The sequence below is a fragment of the Crassostrea angulata genome, chromosome 2, assembly GCF_025612915.1.
Source record: "Crassostrea angulata isolate pt1a10 chromosome 2, ASM2561291v2, whole genome shotgun sequence".
In the NCBI taxonomy this organism is placed as follows: Eukaryota; Metazoa; Mollusca; class Bivalvia; order Ostreida; family Ostreidae; genus Magallana; species Magallana angulata.
The window spans coordinates 57,596,468-57,613,976 of record NC_069112.1 but is presented as its reverse complement, the minus strand read 5'-3'; the positions used below and the strand labels follow the sequence as shown (position 1 = coordinate 57,613,976).

General features: G+C 32.9%; 1 pseudogene; it reads right to left on the bottom strand.

Annotated features, from left to right (window-relative positions):
* LOC128174549 (multiple epidermal growth factor-like domains protein 11) overlaps positions 1-17,509 on the bottom strand; it is a 158,881-nt pseudogene that overhangs the window by 54,966 nt on the left and 86,406 nt on the right.

The window sequence follows — 17,509 nt, the reverse complement described above, 5'->3', positions numbered from 1 at the left end:
TGTCGCTAGGATTGACGTGGCAGAATATCCGACCATATAAGTAAGGTATTGGGCATTAATGTATGGATTTTGCGGAGTAATGATTTCATTTCGATCTGTAATTTTTTAAGTGATTGTAGACCAATATTGTTCCCGACACAGTAGATAACCAGTGCGTGAGGGGCGTTACTTTTAAAACTATGTTATAAATTGTTCAAGTAAAGCTCCAAGTCTTCCCACTTAAAACCGCTGCGGCCAGCCCATATGCCATTGATGTGTTAAAGGTCCAATGTTTCCCCACAAGTGGAATTAGAGTATGTCTGTGCCCTGGAGATGATTGATGAACCAACGATCCATACTGTCCGCAAACCTGCAAGCTTAGCTTACAATTAGTAAGATTAAGATGCTTTAAAAGCGTCTGAACGTCATCTACTCTTAAATTTGATTTTGTTTTCTTTGATGCCCTGCAAGTACATGTGGGTTGAAGCACCAATTCTAAATGAGTGGGATTTGAAAACTGAAGTGTTTATGTTGAATAATGCCAAGGCTCTTTTGAGAACTTGGTTGAATTTGTAGTAAGAGGGAGCCATCAATATGACACAAGAGCTGACCTTGGTATTTAGGTATAGCATTCAAATGAAACTGCAAGTTGTTGAATAGCAAGTGATTGTCATCAGAAAGGATTATGATTAACGTTGTACCTGCGCCATTCTGGTCAGTTTTGGTTTTTGCCAGAATTAATGTAATTGAATCCCTTGAGAACAAAGTGTTATATATGGTTAGAGCATTGTTTTGACTACAATTTGTTTGTGTAATCTCAACCACACGCAATATAGCAAAATAAGCTAAAGAGAAGGCTGATGCTAACATTTTTCGTATCGGCACACATATGCGGCAGTGCGTTTAAAATGTTAATAAGGGTTGGGAGGGTTATGGGGCATCTAGAGTCTCTTGATTGAGATACACGACGGAAACCCGTCAGCAATTTCTTTACTATGAAAAATGAGCAAGGGTCATGATAGCTATTAATCTTCAAGTTGAAACTGATCCCTGCTAAGTGAAATCTAACTAGTGCGTAAGATGTGCCCTTACACGACAAGAATGCTATATAATTAATAATATGATCAAGGGGGGGGGGGACACAATTTGGGCAACTTGTGTTCAGATTGGAACTGAAGGAAGGAATTGATTGCTTTATCGTATGTTACTTGGGTATTGTTGGAGATAGAGTTTTGTGGCAGTTCCTCTACTTTGGGTTTAAGATGTTGTAAAACTCCCTGGCTACTGGACAAGGATCTTGGTCCGCATGGTTGGGGGGGGGGGGGCAACTGCCTGAATGTGCGCCACTGGAAACATGAACACATTTGATCTGAATATATAAATGCATAATCCTAATCAGCATGGGTCCAAAAAAAAGACATGACTCTTTCGGATTTTGATGACTTTTGATTTAGAATATGGTTGTCAATGTTCAGAATAAGCATTTTAGATTTAAGTGAATGACCCAATGTGAATATGGCTAAAACTACGGGAATGAACTTAAGGTAGGTTATGTCTCTTCTTATATCTGATGACCAGTGCTGGGGCCACTGAATGTAGGCCCAATGACTACCAAAGATGACACCACAACCCAAGAAGCCCGCGCTGTTGGATGCCATAAGTATCTTGATCCAACCAATCGGGGGCTGACAATGGGGTTAAGCCATTGAAATTTTCTAGAAATTTGAGCCAAACTTGCATATCTTGCTTTAGAGTTTTTGTTACTCTAATATAATTATACGGTTTAACTGCCTGCGATATAAACTACTATACATTCTCCTGCAAAAAGCTGTGCCTGCTGGAATGGCTTGGTTATGAAAGCTAAAGACACCGCTTACGATTGCATTTGTTTAAGGGTGATTTTATGTTTAGAAATGGAACTAGATAACAAAACTTGGTGGTCTTTGACTTTTTCAGGGGGCACAAATATTGACTGACTGATGGTGTCGATGACAAGGCCTAAAAATGTTATGCTAGTACATGTAGTAGGGCCCTCGGACTTCTCTTGCGAAATAGGTACCCCCAATTACTAGCAAACGTGATCGAATGTATTCATTAAGTTGAGGCAGGTATTGTTATTTGCCGGGCCTGCAAACAAAAAACCATTGAGGTAGTGGACCACTGTATCGACATTTGCTGTAGTTTGGATAATTCAATGCAATAATGTGGAAAATTTGCTTGTGTTTGTGGGGACTGGACCACACACAACGGTCATAGTTCTGCTTCTACAGTGTCCCAAGGGAGTAATGGGTTGTGGGAGCGCTTGAGCCTAAACTGGATGTCGTAGTCCAACGAGCTGCTGCTGGAAGACCTAGAAGCTGCAGTACAGACCATGTTTTTATATTTAAGGAGCTGTTGGGTTTGGTCAGGGAATTCGGCCAGAAAAACACTGGTAAAGATGAGGAATGCATTGGTCCAAGTTTCAACATCGGTGATCTTAGCTTTCTAATGTTTTGGCTTAATAACTATTTCCCCGTTAACTAACGCCAATAGTTGTTGAAGCTCTTCGCTCGCTTTGGTATGCAAAAGTTTGTGTAGATGAATGAATTCATTGCTATAAATAGCTTGTCTGATATTTACTGGCAAGTGAGAGCCTAAGGCGTCAGTGACGCTACACAGTGGTGCGGGATTTGTAGCAAATACATCCGTACCTGGGTCTAGAGAAGCTGGGATGTTTGTGGCTTGGTCCAAAGGTGTCGTTTGTGGAGGGATGACAGTAGGTACTTGACCGGGAAGGGGGGGGGGTCCCTGGTTGGACCCCAGCAGGAACGGCAGCGCTAGTGGAGGGGCCTGCTCTGGACCGCATATAAGGTGATTTTGCTTTACTGCCCCTAGACTTCGCAGCTCTCAACATGGTGAGCCTTTGGGATTAGAAGTGCATTATAGTGGACTTATAAATTATGCGAATATCAGGGTGTTCTATAAAAAAGACATGTGATTCAGTAATGCCAGATAAAATTAAACGAGACAGTTAGTACTAGACTAATAATTGTGATAAACTCGTTGGTACAGATTATATAATATTATAAAATATTAACGTTTACTTGACTTGAATATTTTAATCAACGATTAAAAGTATGATATTAACTATTGGTGCGCCCGTGGAATGCGACTAGCTTCTAATTGGATGCCGTGCATCATGGTGTCCTGTTACAAACATCCAAAACCATCGGATGCTTTGGGGTAAGATTTAGACGCCAAATCTTAGCAAACAACCATAATGCATACATAAATGATACAGACAATACCAAATTATAATATACGGATCCTAAATTGTCTCTTGGCACTGCCGTTCTCTTTGTTGTCTTGATGAAAAAGAGGAAGATGCTATTTTTGACATGCGCATGTGCACAAGGATTTGGTGAAGCAGGATTATAATAGTTGGGGGAGTTATCTTGCTTGCAACCAGATGTGCATACTTCTTCGATAAATGGAACTTACCACACGGGGTATTAGGTTAACTTATTTCAATAGTCAAATTACCAAAAATACACATCGGAACCCAATGTCCTTACCGACATGTAAACGCTCTAACCCATTGAGCTTTAATGTTAGGAAATATTATTTTGTGGGAAAATATTACATTTAAAATTTATTGTTTTTTTTTTCAATAGGAAGTATATATCACAATAGGCAGATGTTCTGCACCCCCTAAAAGCTGTTATTTACCAAATAAAATAGTGCAAGTAGTTTTGAAGAATAGGACATAAAAATACATGCATGTTACAAATAACTGATCTATGTCTGAAGTTCCGTATACAACACAGGTCTGCAGGTCTCATTAGCGGTTACTAGTTTTACCCAGTTCTTGGGTTAGATGGGTTTCACATGGGTGTATTCATTTGCTTTCTCCATTATCTACCTGCTATTTGGAAAGTAGACATTGGAGATATACCGGGGATCTCCAAACTGCAAATGGGCAAATAGGATTACTTTTGCAGCTCTTTAATCAACCAAACGAATACAACTGTGATATGTGTTTTCCATTTGCAAAAAAGGATTAGTTAACATGCGTAAACATTTCTTTTGTGATGATCAGCTAAATATATTCATATTGTGCTCTACATGTAATTGAATCATTATGAAGTTGACTAATATAGGTAAGTATAATACATGTACAGTGTAACACATTATCATGAAATACCGGTATGTACATAAGTATTACTTTCATTTTCTAAATGAGTGATCTCTCTTTGACAGCATACTGTATAATCATCTTTTAATATTTAAATAAGTTTATCATCGTTACCTTATTGAACCTGTAACAATTTCGTATTAAAGTATTACATGTAAGTAAGTGTAGACACTTATCATTTTTATACGAGTTATAATAGGAAGGAAGGGGTCTTTATTTCTTAATGTATTATTATGATAATGTACAATGTAGGCCATGACCCTATGGGATTGTTCTGACCCTATGAAACAGGAAAATACAAAATATCTTCTAATGTCATTAAGATACATCAAATGGTGTAAAGTACATGATCCCCAGGTGGTGTCTATAACCCTTATGAAAAGATGATACACTGTATATTTTGATAAATTTTGAGATCCTCATCCATAAACCATATAATTTATTCTTGCTCTCTGTGTCATTGCGCATCACATTGTATATAGGTTATGCCCTTTGGAGACACCCTGACATTCTATAACTAGAAATAATGAAGTTTTTTATCTTACTACTATGTAGTGTTTGATCCATGCGGGTAGTTCCTAGCCAAATGATGACACTGCTTGGTGTAGGAGACTTTACAATTGCCCCAAATAGGCGAATACACATGCATATAACATTTTGTTAATAAATCTTAAAAAATAAATGAAGCGATTTCCAAAATGATAATGTGCATAAGTAGAGAAAAAGCAATCAAGAAAGGATTTAATGTTTGCTATTGCACATATCTAAGGATGTAAGAAGACTTGAAACTTTACAACCAGGTTTGATTGGGGGATGGGGGTGGGTAGGGTGTTAAGTATAAACATTTATAATTTGAATCTTTAATTGTTATCAATTTTAACTTGTCAATGAATATTAATTATTGATCCCTGGGTGAAAATATGACTCCATTGAGATCATATCTCAATAGATCAATTGTCAATTATGCCAGATGTATTGTGATTTTTTTAAAAGAATGACATTGAGAATAACCAATTTATAAAACTTTTTAGACCTCAAATGATATTTTGATTTAAATAGATCATTCGACAATTAAGAAAAGTGTTAATGTTAGGTTCTTTTCATTTAAATCATAAATAAATGCAAGTTTTATTTATTTCATTTTATTTATAGTTTAAGGAGGAATACATGCTCGGTACAAGAACATTTTCAGGGGGAAGATGGGGGGGGGGGGGGTATATATATTTGAGTTTGTTTTGGGGTTGGGGTTCCAAGTCATATATTTGAAAAAAATTAATGTTATTTAAAATAGTATAAAACAAAACACAAACTAATACATGTAAATAAGTATTACAAAACGTAGATGATAGATCTATATCTGGGTTCCTTAATTGAATCAAATATCATGTACATACATTATTGTTCACTTTCTTCAAGACATTTCAGATGGTATTTAGATCATTATCCCAAGTGTTCTTCTTTCGAGATCCACACCTTATTCCAAAGATATTATTCCGACTCTGGTCATGGCGCATCAGATCATAATGGTATGTAAGGCATGACCTTAAGGAGTCATCCTGACCCCCTTAGAATCAGAAATTGTCAATTATCTTTAAATCATTGATGTTTGATGATCCTTTCTTAAAATGTAAACCATGTAAAATTATTCAGCATATTTTAATATATAGATGATTAACATATTTTTTAAAGTAGTCCTATTTATTCATTATAAATTTTGCATACGTAACTCTAAATTTCTAATAATTTATGTCAATATGTATTGTATTCCCATTTCATTATAGTTTTAGGTGTGCTTTCCTTTTTTTTGGCAGATGTAATTTGCCTTTCTTTTATTCCCTTACCGAAGAGAGAGAATATTATGAGTCTGTTGGCTTGTTTACCCAACTTACTGTAAACGTTGTCAATTATTTATACCTGCTATTGATAAACTCAAAAACATTGTTTAAACTAAATATCACCACATGGATATTGGTAGATATGTTAGTCCTTTTTAATCATTCACTCACCATATGTATTCACAGTCCAAAAATGTTTGATGAATATGACCAGCCAAATCATATCATTCTAAAATCGAAAAAAGTATAAAGTATATTAGACTCATATCTCATTAGGCTAATGAATTATAAAACACACGTAAAATGTAACTTGGCTTTGTATGGTTTAATTGCGTGTACCTGCTTAAAATGGATATGAATATTGTATACATACCGCTTTGAAAATCATCATATGAAAATTTAGTTTGGGTTAAATTTGTGATTATTAAAATTCGTATAATTTCATGTACATATACTGTAGCGACATCAGCTCAGCTTGTAACCAAAGAGTATGAACGTTTTATATTATATACATGTACAATGTAATTACACGGAATAAAACTACGTAAATAAATTCATAATATGAATTGAAATTCTGATCAGTGATTAAAATGTGTTTTTATTTTGAATTAAATCTAAGTTTTACCAGAAAAGAATCTTACCAATGTTCCCATCAAGTTATGCAACCAAATGAACTCTTCAAAAAGAGAATATATTTTACATACATATCCGTGTACAAGGTTGTATCGATATCGTGATCATGGTATTCCTCCTGTACATAAGTTGTGTTTTGTAGTGGATATTTCTGGCATGGTGTGTCATTTTGTGCATATATATTTAAGCAGTTATTTAGAGATTAAATTACCATAAATTACATTCGTTAATATTCTCTCAAAACGTCAAAAAGACACAAAAAGGACAGTTGTACATTATATTCACATTAACAAGTAATTTGGAAGCACGATGAATATTAAGACGAACATGCTATATTTTTTTCTGGTAAAAAAATAATATACAAAATTGTCATAATAATTCTCAAATTACGGAAGTTTAGGGCATTTGGATTTGCCTATTTTTCTTTGTTAAAATTGAACATAATTGTCGAACTGAAAATAAATTTCAAAAAGACATAAAACGCTCTGTAGTTTCTTTACAAATAACACATGTTTATGTCATTTACCTTTTTTTGATATATGTACGCGTGTACTTAGCTCGTTTGAAAGACTGTGGTTAAATGTTCTAACTTAAAACAAATTCTAAACTTTCTTGGTATACATCCTAATATTGTTCAATCACATTTTAACTTCGTTATATAATAGTTCTCTACTTGAACCTTCACTGAAGTTATAAATATCAAATATGATTCAAAAGGATTATTCCATGAATAATAGGTGTTCATAAAGTCAGGGATACAATCTTTATTACTTATTTAATGAAGAAATGATCATTTTGAAGTATAACTCGGTCATCAAATACGGTCGGGAGTGATCTAATCCCAAAAGGTTCTAATAATGGTAGATTTGATAAAGCCCGTTTGTATTTCATCATCTCATAATATTCAGACTTAAGAATAAATTTTAATTTCTATTATTTTCATCATTTGTACGATTAAATATTGAAATACTTTGAAAAATGTATTGGACTATATATCACAAAATAGATTAGTAGTGTTATCACACACTATTACAGTGGTAATGTAAATACATTTATATAAATGGTATTAAATATTTTATATTTAATATTCATATTACTGACATTTTTAAGTTATTTCCATTTCGCATAATTATGAAAAGCCTGCTTGCACCCCACAATATGTCATTTGCGAAAAGTATTGAACTGTACGTTACAAATTTAAATATTAGTGTTATTGCAAACAAATACACTAGAAGATGTGAATATTTGATGTCATGAATCAATTAGCAATAAATCTTTTTGTATCAACTTATGTTGGGGGGTTTGATTAACTAACGCTCGACAGGAGACGGTTGGGTACGTTTTAGTCTCCTTGTGTTTCTACGGAGTTATTATAAACAGGTTTAATTAAAGAAAATAAAATCCGTTCATATATGATGAGGAATTGTATTTATTTAATCATTAAACAGATTTAATTCTATTTAAAATTACATGGAGTTATCACGTTTCACATTTTATTAATAATTCAGATATTAATAGCATCATTTTCAAACAAAAATTGGTTTTTAAAAAATAGCAAAGTTCATCGCCTCACTATCTTTAGATCAACTTGGTAAAAGACTTGCACACTGCACACTGACGAGTATTTAATAGGCTTCAATTATCTTTTTTTTTTGTAGTTACATGTAAGCCATTAATGGTTTTATAATATTTTTTCACTGCAACACGGAAACTGTTCCTATATTTGTGATCCTTTAACTTTCAAAAGTGGAGTAGCATGGGAAGTATACATCTGAAGGACTTATTATAAAAGAACCAGTTTTATCTTTATATTGTATTCATATTCAGAAGCGAATTGGTCTTGGAATTACTACACTTACAGCAAACGTTTGTCTTGTGGAACTGTAAAATGTGATGACTCAAGAGTATGTCATAATTTGGTACACTTTAAACAACAAGCAAACAAATATTTATTACAGTCCTGTTGATCTTATATGTACAAAAGACTATTACCAGGAGGAGTGCATGTTCAGTATATGCTTTGGCAAGGTAAAACATTGAAGGCAATGACAACACACCGTGTTAAAAATAACAAACCGTTGTAACGTAGATCATTAGAAGGCTGGATGATCAGCAAATCATACCGTCATATTAACCTTAAATAATTTAATATCATTAATAGACGCACAATATGTTACATAGTAAAGGAACATTCTACAAATTTTAAGGTTTAAAATTATGAATAATTACATGTACTAATATCTTTAAAAGGAGCTCTTCGTCTTCAGGGGATAAATATTGTCTAAAAATAAATATTCATGACTATCCACCCCCTCTTTAAGCCATATTAAACTGCACTCTATTCACAATATAGTGGAACGAGACTGGTATTATGCATTGCTTTTACTTTGTGTTACATCGATTACCTGCTACTGTGGAACCATTACATTTCGTGGGGGCCAATTTTCGTGGATTGCTTAAATTTTACAGGTTCGTGGAAACGTATTTTCGTGTATTCTGTTCAATCTGCAAAGGAAATATGTCTTTATTACCCTAATTTATTAATTCGTGGAGAATGTTAATTCGTGGGTGAAGGGTATCCACCAATTCCACGAAAATTGAGCCACCACGAACTCTAATGATTTTACAGTATTTCGATCAATCAACATATCAAACTCAATTGCTTTATCCATCTGTCTTAACTGAAAAAGGAATGAATAGCAATAAGTCAATAAGAAAATTCAAGCACTTTAATATGAAAAACCAATCTTTCATTTCAACGAATAAAAAACGACAAACTGTATACAGGGTTATTTCTGCTCCGTATCAATTTCGCTTAATAATTTTTTCAACTATTTAATTATCTAACTTTCTTCTCAGAAAACAATCTGCAACAAACATTGTTTTGGTTATTCGAGTGTAAATTTTCGTCAAAAGGTCTTAGAGTTTCACATTTTGTGTTGTTTGTAGATATATCAGAGTAAAAAGCAATTTAAGAGATGTTTCGTCTAGACTACTTTATTTTTCTCCCATTCAACTAAATATCAGTATACCATAGAATAATACCATCAACATATCATTTAATTTAAACTTCTACCGATATAACACATATGTAAACAATAACAAGACGAGCCTTGAAACGTTAGAAAGCATCAACGACACTCATAAATCTAAACCTTAAAAATAGAAAAATAAATTTCAAAAATTTGGAGCTTCAGTTGCGTCAAAATGACTTCAAGGATTACTGTAATTCATTTATTTGGTAGGAGATAAGCTAAAACTACAACTCATGTTAAGACTGATTAAATGAGAGTCTTGTATTAAACAAGGCATTCAAAACATTTTTACATTTTTTATTTATAAATGAAAACATTTAATCAACAATCAACAAGAAATAGACGTAACGTTTCTGTGAAAACCCTGAAAAAATAAAAAAAAATAAAAACAAACAAAAACAAACATTAAGCAAAAGCAATAAACAAATGAAAAAGAACACAAAAATATCACACAAAATATATTACAAAAACAAAAGGCGAATATAGCATTCAAATGCTTTAACAAAATGGGATGCTGTTTCTTTTTCAACATTTTAACAGATCCCAGTACAGTAAAACACGCTTAGAACGAAGTCCCAGGGACGGGAAATTAAGCTTCGTTATAAGCGTAACTCGTTATATCCGTCAAGTTTACAACATGAAATAGAGTCTTGGGGAATGAAATTCACTTTGCTGTAAGCGTCAATTCATTATAAGCGTGTTTGCTATAACCGTGTTTTACTGTATACTAATATGTTCATTTGGCCGTGTCAAGGGTAAGAGTAAGACATTTAAAAAAAAAAATATTTTGTCTTTCTAACAAATGATTCGAATTTTCACATAATATATATCTTTGAAAAAACGTAGTTTTCATTCGGGTTCTATGCTAATGAAGTATATACATTAAAGTTTACTCTTTTGTCAGCATGCTCGATTTCTTGGTAAGCAGAAAATCCGTTTTCTTGAATATAAATACTGTTCACAATAGTGTTCGGGTTTTCGACAGATTCGTCTACCATTTCGTCTCGATTGCGGCATCTTGCAAGTACCTGTCTGGATCTGAAAGTTTAGTAAACTGGCATGACGTATTTTCAAATGTTACAAGAAAATACGATCACGATCGAGTGAAAAAAAATTCGAGTACTAGTAAGTAACGTACATGAAAAACAGGTTGAGAAGAGCACTGACTGAAAACAATACGACAACGGTGATGATGGAATAAAAAGGAACTTGAACTGTAGTTTGCACAGTAGGTGGACCATAAGCTGCAAAGGAGTATCATATACATGAACAAGTTTCTCTAATTTATACAGTTACATTATTATTGAAAAGAGAGGGGGGGGGGGCAATATTTCCTTTCCTTTTTACCTATACTCATTTCTTTTTGTTTATTTGTTTGTTAATTTGTGTTATTTTGTTGTTGTTTTTTTTTTTTACATTTTTAGATGTAAATTGTTTTGATTAAATCCTTGCTGAGCCACAAGGAACTAGGACCCAGTAGCAATTGTCCATTTTTCATTTTGTTTTATTCAATGTCATGTTAAGTTGTTTATTACTTTGTATATACTTTTTAAGATAAAAAAGAAGGGAAATATCACATAACATGGATTTCGTCATATTGATTTTCAATTTTTTGGTCAAAATAATTTAGTCTTTTGTAATTTCAGCTGTCACTAACAAGCATGTACACGATCACTTTTATCTGATGTGTTTAGATTATATTCCTTTTTCATATTCAAACGTAGTTTTGAAAAATCCCAACACCAATGATTATCTGTCCTTTTAATTAAAATTTTACATTGTCTATTTAAATACTTTAAGAATTTCTAGAGATCAAAATTTAATTAACGCTATCATGTAAAATTTCTGATTTTATTTCAACTGAACTAAATTAAAACAAAACGAGTAAATGTATATACTTTAAACACTATCAGATAATTGTACAATTTTTTTAAAAAAAATATTTAGAATGAAGTATTGTTATCACATTTTACATTACATGTATGCTGTTAAATAATCAAACCATCATTCATTGGCCGTACAAGTGTCTTGTTCTTGAATTTATCTCTTGCTGGAAAAAAAAAAACAACAAATGACCAAAGTAAAAAATGTTTACATAATTAGGTATTCATACATTTTTCTCATGATTTGGAGAAAAATGCTACTCATGCACAAAAGGTTCTGAATAAGTTAAAATAATCGAATACTATGCAATGTATGTACATTCAATACAAAGGTCTCCTTGAAAACCGGAAACACATCCGCGAGGACACTGACCGGTCACGTTGTTACATTTTTCTCCATACAGGTAGAGACAATGTCCACATGTCCTAGAGCAATTAGGTCCATACGTGTTGTTGTTGCAAACTGACATTACATGAAAAAGAGGAATTTCAAATTTTGTTAATACCTTTAAACAAGTTCGAGCTTTACCGGACACCGGATATCTCATAGAATCATTTCTGGAATCGTTGACAAAAATTTGAAAGTAGATATACGTTAAGGAGGAATGAAAAATCTATACAGTTTTTATCAATCAAAATGAAAATATTACATCATATCATATAGCTTAAAGTGAGTAGATTTTAAATAGATATTGGTTAGTCAGAATATCATATAACTTCCTGCAATCAACTTTTTAAAAAAAATTTACGATGACTTTTATTTTAATAAATTTTACTCTTAATTTTGGAATTTTTGTCAAACAAAATATACCTGTAAAATTTAGATTAGGAAAAACCACAAGCACCCACTAAGCATACATCAGAATCATGAGAAATTGCTACATACAGACAGACATATCATCCGTCCCAATCGTTTAAATATAAATGTATGTGTGTATTTCTATTTGGCTATTGAATCGGATTACTATGTTTACAAACGATAAGCATAATTTGAAATTTAGTAAGAACATAATGAAATCTATTTGAATTGTATCTACAAACGTCATGTGTATGTTCATTCTACATAAGCCTGAGTGTACTATTTCATTTTTACCAGTTTTGCATTGTCTCCCTTTATACCCGTCTTCACATCCATTTGGACAAGTACCATTTTTGTAGTCACATTGTTCTTTTTCGTAGCAAGCGCCACAGACTTTGAAGTGAAGTTTGGATAAGCAAAGATAAATAAAATATCTCGAGCAATGAAAAATATATATGCATATGTTAGCTTTCCAACGCCATAAATACGTCCATAAGACTTAACTTTTATCAGTAAAATTAAACATTATACTAATAAAGCTGTACCTTCGTTACACACAGATCCTTTATATCCCAGAACACAGCTAATACAAGTTCCATCCACAATGTTACAGTCTCCACCCTTACAGTTTTCTGGACAAGGAGTGGAGCAGTTCTCTCCGTAATATCCTAAGGTCAGACAACCTATAAAAAATGAAACAAAGAACTCACCATATTAAACGACTTAATGGTTATGGTTATAGTTTTCGACTTCTCTAACTAAAATTGACGTTCACGAAATATAAAAACTCTTAATACAACAATCAATATGTTATGTTTTATTGTATTTTATTATATTAGACTATATTACTAGACTATTACCCGTGCGTGCACGGTTTGACATTGCAAATATATTTAGGACATTTACGAAATAGATACATCGACATACCGTATATTTTTGTCATTTACATAACGAAGCTTTAAACCTACAATATTGCTATTTATTTCACTGCACTCTGCTTAGAATAATCTTACTGCGTCTCGGGACAAGCCTTCACCAGTGCCTCCCATATACCAGTAATGTAATTCAAAAATTACAGAATCGCTTCGAAACGATTTTGGAGGAAATTAATAAAGCTGCATTAAAAAAAACAGTCAAACTATTCATAACAAACCATTTTGAAACTGTAAATAACTTTCATCTAAAAATTTAATTCATATTAATGAAGAATTGTACACTTTTTCACCAACGTTAAACTTTTATTTACACACTATGTTGACGTTCGGAACTCTCGGGATTTTTCATATAAAATGCACTGAGTTAGAATATATTCCATCTTTTCTTTGATAAACAGATTATACAGCAAATTTTAAAGGAAAATTTACACGTATTTGTATTATCGTTTCTGAGTTTATGCATGCAAATGTGATATTGTGGAAACATAAACTAAAAAGCCTCCAATGATTTAGCGTGAATGTAATGCGCATGCGCAAGATTGTAAAATCCAAAAAATTCAAATGATATTCGGATTTTTTAAAAAGGAATTTTCCTTGATTATTAATTAGTGACGCTTGATTGAGATAAAATAAAAAAAAATATTGGTAATCTTCAAGTACCCATGATGTTTAAAATATATAAAAGGAAAGACAGAACTCTTCCGTTTTATTGGTATTAAAACCCATAAATTCGAGTCTATTATTTTAGTATAGTAGTATCGATAATGATGATAACGATGATAACGTTAAGAATTTTAAAGGAGCTAAAACTTTGTGCGTTTCATCTGAACTAAATGTTATGCATTTCTTAGAATAAAAATGTACTTTCTCTGTACATGTCCTTCAAAATACATCTCAATGAACGTAGACGCGGAAAGTGTTCTCAAAATGCGTATCAAGAAAACATTAATTAGAAATATAGGCCTCAGCTTGTCTACATAGCAAACGTTCTTATAACGTTATGCACCAGCGATAATTTGTTAATGATTTATGTTTTAAGCGTTTAAGCCTTAAATTATGGATTTTAAAACACTATTGAGGACAACTGAAATATTTCTCTTTTTTTAAAAATAGAATGAGGAAGTCAACAAACTACGTGGTATCATATCTATTTTAGAATTCTAGACCTGTATGATTTTTTGTCGTAAACTCTTATTAAGGAAAGAAAACTCCTAAGCTTAAACTCTCAAAATTGAATGGCCTCCTTCATCTCTTAACAGAGCTGTTCTTTTCATTAAAGTAGGTACAATGTACATGTTTCACAACCATCCAGCCTTCTTTTTGATAACCGCAATGCTTTTACGACGTTCTATCTATTCAGAGTCAATTATAGCAATAAATTTGTTGATAATTGTTGTAGTTAAGGTCTTCCGTTTCCAACGGAAGACCTTTCTATTATTGTGCGGGTTAAGATTATTCTTATTTTTCTTTTTTTTTTTCTTCCTAGACGCGAACTTTGAGGCTTCATATCGTGCTCATTTCTGAACGGTTTTTGCTCAAATTTTCAGGGCTAATGGACTTTACGAAACACTATCTTCATCAGTTCATAAAAGTTAGAATTCCCTTTCCGTTAACGAGTTATTCCCCTTTTAAAAATTTTTGGGGCCTTTGGTTTCCAGACAAAGGCTCTGAGACTATGATAGCAGGGAATGAGAATCCAACGAATTTGAATAACAAAGACATTGAAGTTGTATACATCGGTTTTTGTTTTTGGATTACGTTCCTTATTTAGGAAAAGGTAGGGGTTTAAAAAACAGGATTCGGAAGAGTGCGAAAATTTAGTCATATTTTCCTTTGTATCTTTTAAACAAAAAATAATTTGTTAAAACATGTAGAATAAAAGTTGTGCAGAATATCAAGGGCTCTCATTTGACACCAATAAAAAGGGGCTGGCCCCTTAAAATAAGGACCAATGGCCCCTAAAAGTTTTTGCTTAATAACTCAAAAACGGTTAGGATTTTGATATGGCTGTCGCTGGAAAAGTTGTTTGTTGGGATCTCATAAAGGTCGTTACAATGTTATTTTGTAAGTGATTTGTGTAGTATGAGTGTAACAAGCTTTACATGTTAACATGTACCTGTTTTCATTTGACAAGTTAACGAAAGTCTTTGCGCGTACAACTGGCATAAAGTTACTGCAGAAAGTATGCTGGTTTATACAAACGGCATTAATTCAAAAGAATTTTTTTTTTAGAATACGTGCTTTTTTTTTAGGAGTTTAAGTCATTGTTGTTAAGTTTTTATAATGCACAATCCTTAAAAACGGGATTTGGAAAACAAATCATTGTTAACTTTTTCTTTTCTAGTAAACCACAAAATATGGAATTAAAAATATCTATATATGCATTACATTTTAGTTATAAACTCCATGCATTTAAAATCTACCTTGAATCAGAGCTGTGTATGTGTACCATTACGTAAGCTCTCCCTCGCCCGCGGCCGAGAAAATCGGTCACCATGGTCGCGGCTGGACTACCTAGCGGTCAGCGGTTATCTAATACACGAGAGTTGCGTCTCTCATATATGTGTTTATTTATCAGCAAACTCAAGAATTGTTTTCGTTTTGATTACACATATTTATGGATTAAACGATTGGGTGTCAATTAAGAAATCGTTCAGTTAATTAATAAAAGCAATGGCATTCTCAATCTAAAGCAATAATAGACATAGATCAATTGTGGGTTTTAAGTTTAAAATAAATAACTTCTATTTGATAGAGTAAGGTCATTATACTGCAATCTTTTCAAAGCTTCCTGGGTTATGAGCTGTGCGGGTCTGTGCGTTGTACCTTTACGTAATCTATCGTTCGCCCACGGCCGAGGATCTCAGCCACGGCTGCACTACATAGCGGTTATTTAATACACAAGATTCGCACACCGAGACGCACACTTCCATGCATATGAACGTGTTTGAGTAAATATAGCCGTAAATACAAGAACTGTTTTAATTTTATGTTATAAAAGTTTGTCCATTTTGTATTTAATTAAATTTGAGTGTAAATGAATATTAATGAACGATATTACTCCAAATCGGAAACATCGTCAGACATAAATTAATGGTTGGTTTGTTTATGTAAAATATTTTATAAACTGTTCAAATAATGTTTTAAATCAACAACAACAACAACAACCCCCCCCCACCCCCAAATATTAAACATTTAAATGATGATCATCCATCGCACATGGCTGAGGAGATCCGGCGCGAGTGGACAAGTGATCCGCGGTCGGTTCGTGATCTTCTACATGTACCTTATCACGCGTTCATGTTTCATATTTTGCACGGATTATTATGTTTTCAACTATTATATTGGTTTAAGATGAAAAGATAAATTTATTTTACTTGTACAGTTGATTAAGCATTGATGTATACGAGAGCGTACAAGGTGGTTTAAAAATCAAATCAAATTATAATCAAAGTTCCATGTTACATGTTTGCGGTATGTGCTAGCACGATAAAAGAATGTCCAGAGTTGAGGCATTCGATGAATATTTAAAAGAATATTCATTTGAGTTTTAAACAACTTTGGATTAGATTCTATCGGTCACATATTAATCACTTCTGTAGTTTTTGGGAGTTGGTTTTTAATCAACTCTCCTATGCAGTCACGCGGACAACAGTGTTTGGACCTCAGCACAAATGATTGCTCCTGACAAGACTTAGTTCTTGAAATTAATTGATGAATTCGATGTAATGTATGCTAAAGCATTGTTTTTCAAAGAAACTTATATACAAATACCTTAAATATAGTCAGATTTTAAATGATACGAACAATTTAAATATTTTTTGTAGTCGTATGTATTCCTACGCCAGAGTTCAATATAGTCTCGTTCAACTCGACGCTCGGCTGTCTCCGTAAACCCTTGTCGGAGATTTACGGTGTCAGCCGAGCGTTTGGTTGAACGAGACTAGAGTTCAATATTGCTTGGATCCATACAATTTTCGAGAAATATTTCTACCACTGATACATAGTTTAATTGAATAAATTTTATCTTTAAATATTATTTAACATGATTCATATGGAGGTTTCTCGACATTCTAGTCGAAAAAGTTCATTTCAAAAATTCATATTATAAAAATATGCGCAATTCAAATTAGAAACTGCGTATACATGTACTTGTCATGCAAAAAAACATATCATTGATTTTAAAATAAATAAACATCGACAAAATCAACTCCCGTCAGTTCTTCAGTACTTTGA